Here is a 6,296-nt window from a genome sequence, read left to right on the forward strand (position 1 = left end):
AGGCTATTGCAATTTGGCAAGTCTAATCCTATAAGGCTGTCTCCAGCACTGAACTTCTCCGAGCGTAGACACAGCTGATCCTCACAGCCAACTGGCCTGGAGATCTATTCCTCCCAGTGATACCAACAACAATCAAGACTTAACTACAACAAGGCTGTACACACAGTCCACAAAGGGGTGCACCAAGAGTGTCCACCTCAGGTTAACTGGGGAGGCTGACCCACTGGGCCATATAGGAAACCTAGCACACAAAGCTACCCTACCAGCTCAGGGAAGCAGTGAAAATGCGGTGACAAAGAAACAGATCACAAACGAAAGAAATGGAGAAAAACAAATGACTGGATATAGAATTCAAAACCACGGTTATAAGGCTTTTCAAGAATATCCTAGAAAAGGCCGATAAATTTAGCAAGACCCTCGAGGATAGGAAAAAGGACCAATTAGAAATTAAACATACACTGACTGAAATAAAAAATATTATACAGAGACCCAACAGCAGACTAGAGAAATGAATGCAAGAATCAAGTCAAAGATTTTAAAAACAAAGAAGCAAAAAACACTCAACCAGAAAAGCAAAAAGAAAAAAGAATCCAAAAAGTTGAAGATAGTGTAAGAAGACTCTGGGACAACTTCAAGCTTACCAACATCCGAATTATGGGGATGCCAGAAGAAGACAGAGAGCAAGATACTGAAAACCTATTTGAAGAAATAATGACTGAAAACTTCCCCCACCTGGTGAAAGAAATAGACTTACAAGTCCAGGAAACGCACAGAACCCCAAACAAAAGGAATCCAAAGAGGACCACACCAAGACACATCATAATTAAAATGCCAAGAGCAAAAGACAAAGAGAGAATATTAAAAGTAGCAAGAGAAAAACAGTTAAGTTACCTACAAGGGAGCACCCATACGACTGTCAGCTGATTTCTCAACAGAAACTATGCAGGCCAGATGGGAGTGGCAAGAAATATTCAAAGTGAATATGAATAGTAAGAACCTACAACCAAGATTACTCTACCCAGCAAAGTTATCATTCAGAATGGAAGGTCAGATAAGAAAAAGCTAAAGGAGTTCATCACCACCAAACCAGTATTATATGAAATGCTGAAAGGTATTCTTTAAGAAGAGGAAGAAGAAAAAAGTAAAGATAAAAATTATGAACAACAAATACATATCTATCAACAAGTGAACCTAAAAATCAAGTGAATTAAAAATCTGAGGAACAAAATAAACTGGTGAATATAATAGAATTAGGGGCATAGAAAGGGAGTGGACTGATAATTCTCAAGGGGAAAAGGTATAGGGGGTGCAGGAAGAGACTGAACAAAAATCGTACACCTATGGATGAGGACAGTGTGGGGGGAGTTAAGGGCAGAGGGTGGGGTGGGAACCGGGTGGAGGGGAGCTATGGGGGGAAAAGGAGAAAAAATTGTAATAATCTGCGCAAAAGGCAGGGCTGACGGGAAGCCAAGATTTATTAAATTAAAAAAAAAAAAGATATACTCCAGATAGTTATCCTATAAGCTGTATGAATGATAAGATAGTGTAAGAGAAGTATAGATCTTTAGAGCTACAACAAGGCTAATAGTGTTTAATTAATAGTTTTTGGGTCAAGAAAAATATCATTTATTCAGATAATAAGTGTTTCCACTACAGCATACATACTTAAAACTTTCTTTAAAAATTCTCCCTGGGAACTAAAACATTCTTTATTTGCATTGCACAAAAAATGATACCACTAGAGATAGGTCCATTTTGACTTTTTTTTTTTTTTTTTTTTAGTTACAGAAGTAAAGAGATTACATACACATTTATTTAAAATTCTATTTTGTCATTTTTAATAAAAAAAAAAATCTTCCAAAAAGTGGTTAAACTGTAGATTCCTATGTGGATAGACTTTGATGAGAAGTAATTTTAGTGAAACCCAAGAAAAATAATTAACTTAAACGTGATTTGAAAATACTTGATGAGCAACTTAAAAAAAAATCTTTAAAATCTCCTGGATGAGCTTGTCAAGATTAGCCTCCCGGGCCCTTAAAAGCTGAATAAAGTTAAATGACTCAAGATGTAGCAGTGCCCAAATATAGAATGACCATGGATGCAAGTGTGCCTCTATACATGGTCTGCAAAACGTCATTGGTCAGAAGAGTGAGCACCAGATCTCGCTAATTCAAGAATTAAAGTAATTAGTATTTTCTAGAAATGACCAAAAAGAGATTACCAGGCCTAACATTCAAGATTTTTCATGGACTCCCCAATACAGACCTTTCTAGTTTTCAATTCCACAATCCTATCATAGACCTTACTCTGCAGTCAAAGTAAACTCCTCCCTGACCACTCATGCTCTGTATTACACTGTGTTGTTTTCTTTATAAAAACTACACTGTCTGGAATTATCTAATTGATTTGTTTACTGTCTGTCCCTTACCTCTCAGAATGTAAGACTCATGCGAACAAAGATTTTTCTTTGCTTAGCACTGGATCTCTAGGGTCTAAAATAGTGTTTGTCATGTAGTAGGCACTTTATAAATATTTATGGAATGAATAAATGAATGAATGAATGAATGACATAGTTCCCATAAACATATGGACTTAATTGCCTCTGTGCCTTGTCATATACAGTTTCCTCCATCTACATTGCATGTACTCTCCTTCCTCTCTACACCTTCATGGTCCAGTTGAAATTTTATAGCATTCAGGCTTATGTCAGAGTTGCCAATGTACAAGCTTCAGCTCCCTTCACAGAGTGGAAGATATTTAAGGGGTCAGCCTTTGACGGTTTCTGTGTGTGGGTGCGCGCGCGCACACACACACACACACACACACACACACACACACACACAGTATCACTCAGTAAGCATTTATTACATTAATAAATTAAACTAATGTACCATTCACCTTAGCTAAAAATTCAACAAGAAAAGTGAACCCATTATTTGGTTAGTGCTGTGAAATAGCTGAAGAAATATATCAGTTACATGTGTTCAACCCACACAGACACAACCAGAGTAGCAACATTCGAATGTAAATTCAGATCACTAGTTAATAAACCTGGATTTAATTTTGTCATATTAAGGCCAGTTGTTTCCTGCCTGGCTTCTGGGACATATCCAGGACTCCCTATGGCACTCTGATGGGAGTTTGGAAAAAAAGAGGAGGAAAGAAGAAAAAACACAATCTTCCCAAACCTACATAAATCTGCAGGGGCCTCCTGTCTGTCGGTTTATGTCAGGCTGACCTCTGCTCTGCTCTAGTTGGAGAATTTGGCTTGAACAGGTCAGCTGAGATTTATTGAAGGCAGAGAGAGAACTGCTTTTGTTCATTCCTGAACTGCAGGGTCTTAGTCCCCGGTCAGTCATGCTAGCCCCACTCATTTTTTCAACCACCAATTCCCCATTCTCTTCCCTCTCCCTCCAGGCATTCAGTCTCCAACAGTCTATTCAGTAACAACTCTAAACAAGAATTCTCGTGACTTGTATTGACAATGAGTTCTCTTAACTATAAAAAAGTATCAATATTTAATCTCATTCTTTTTCTCTACTTCCATCCTCAGAAGTATGTCCCTTTTTATTTAAAGTTGCTATGTAATATCACTCGGTGGGTCTAGAAGCGAATGAAATCTGTGGATGCTAGCACAGTTGGTGCATTTATTTATTTATTTATTTTTTGACAAGTGTGAGCAGGGAGTTACAAACTGGCCAGTGGGTCCCAAAGTCCATTATGTGATACCCAGGTTGTGATATCCCAAAAGGTATTATAAAATTCTTAAAACTAAATTAATTTGGATTCACCTTAAAATTTTTGAGGTGAATATGGGACAATAGAATTCCTTGACACAAAACATAACAAAAGTTGTTGCAACTCCAAACAGATTAGGAACTGTTGTTCCCAGAGACAGTCCATTTCATGAGTATTGTTCAGTTACTTACCACAAAGTTTAGATATTTTGTAGTGATAATAAATGAATTCATGTTTCCTGCATTTAAAGTCTTTGTATTTTAAACTACTCACCCCTCTATAAGCCCTTGGAATTAGAAGCCTGACTTGGGTGGGAGGGCTACACAGACAACTATTAGGAGTTACTTGTACCAAGTATTACTTCCAGGCCTCAGGATGGCTTGCTAAGATTAGAAGACATGCAAGAGTTATACCCTGTGGTCAAGATAGAGAGATGCATATTAATCGACCCTAATCCATATTTCACTGATGCTGGTGAGAGTCAGACATGGCTTACTCACAAGATGACCTTTAAACTTGATTTAAAACATCCTATACAAATTGGGATATGAATTAGGAACAAGAGGAGGAGATAAGGAAGGGTTCATTGTGCAGCCTCAATCCCAACTGCACTGTGCTTAGAGCTGGAAAGTATTTTGCTTGGTACCAGTGTACTCAACACAAATAACATTTGATATTTATTTAATAGTATTTAGAACTTATTACCTAGTATTTATTTATTAGTTACTATGTGCCAGGAATTGTTCAAAGTCCTTTAACATGTAAGTCATTTAAACTTCACAACAGGTAGTAGCGGGTAGGATACTGTTGCTGTTTTTGACAGAGAATAGGCAACTTGCCCTAAATTGTATAAGCATTGAGTGGCAGAGCTAGGTTTCAAAGCTGGGGATTTATGGCTCCAGAACCCATACTATTAACTGCTATGCTTAAGGGGTACATGGCATGTCTATAAAACTCTAGTGAAAGATATCTTAAAGTTGCAGAATATTCAAGAAGCACTGCACAAGAACAAGAAAAGTGATGCCATTCCAAGGGAATGCATTGCTGCCAATAACCCAGAAAGGTAGCAGACTAATCTAGATAAGTACCGACTGGAGTTACCAAGATGAGTACACATACTACCTGCATCATCACTAGAAGAAGACATTCCACAATTGCAAAATAGAAAATTATTAAAACCATCCAGAAAAAATCATGCATTTGCTGTAGACAAATCAAATTACTATGAAACATGGTAAATACTATAATGATGGATTTTCCTCAGTTATTTTTAAGGGGACATTAGATATACCCTTCTTGGCATGACAGCTGCAAACACGTATGCAAGAAAGGAAATGAGCAAATATTGAGTATTGCAATGAGGCATCACTGAACTAATGTCACAATGATCATGAAGGCACTGGAGGTGTTTGCAGAAACATCATTACTCCTTTGAAATAATTTATCTTTTAATGGACTATATCCATGGTCAGCACAAAACTCCTTTAGACAATATGAGGAGCTATAATCAGGGAAGAACAGATTAGAGCTCCAGTACTAGTTAATCATTTTTTGTTGTTTTTACTTACATCATATTTGTTCATTCTTCTTTCTCTTCATGGTATCAACGTTGATACACAGTTTTACAAGAAAGGAACTCCACCTAAACCAGGCATGCCCAGAGGAGTCACCTAGACAAGCCTGGCCTACCATACACTGTTATCAACTTGGTAGAAGCAACCAAAATTACAGAGATTTCTTCAAGAAGCCAGCTCTATGGGAGCATGACTTAAAATCCTGCTTTGAGCCTAATAGAAATTTGAAATTGTAGATATTATTAAATAATTAAATTCTACTATTTCAGCAACAGGAAATGTCACAACTGTCATTACAGTTCTCACTGAGAATAATAATACCCAAATGCCCACATTACCAACCAAGTTAATGAATGAAAGGAACTGTTCGCTTTATGAAATACAGGTTTGCTATTATAATCAATGAGATGATCATATGAAATTCAGCACTTCTAATCTATTCAATTACTTAGATCACTTAAACAATTATATAGCCTTAACTGAAAATTCTAATTTGCACATTAGGAACTACAAATATTTCATTACTAATGAATTGTTTAAGGAAAGAAAATACAAAATTTAAAATTGAATTATGCCTACAAATGGAAAATAAATGATATAAACATATTTAATCATCTACAAGCAAAATTAAGATACTTTGGATGTGCAGAACATTTAACTATATCTTCAAATAACACCTTTGTCAATGGCAAATGAGTTGCTAATGAGTTAAATTTAAGCCTATATGATTTTTAATACATGGACTTCAAGCTTCAGCAACATAGTATTTAGCATTTACTCTCTTGCTCATGCCAATAATTCTGTAAACTAATAAAATTATAGAAACAACAAATGTTTTATTATTATTATTAAAGTAAGACAACACACCATCATTCTCACATGTTTTGTTATAAAAATAACTAAAAAGTAGCCTGAGCTGGTTTGGCTCAGTGGATAGTGGATTGTCGTCCTGAGGACTGAAGAGTCCCGGGTTGCATTCCAGTC

This window comes from Plecotus auritus (genome assembly GCF_963455305.1).
Source record: "Plecotus auritus genome assembly, chromosome: 12".
NCBI classification, from domain to species: domain Eukaryota; kingdom Metazoa; phylum Chordata; class Mammalia; order Chiroptera; family Vespertilionidae; genus Plecotus; species Plecotus auritus.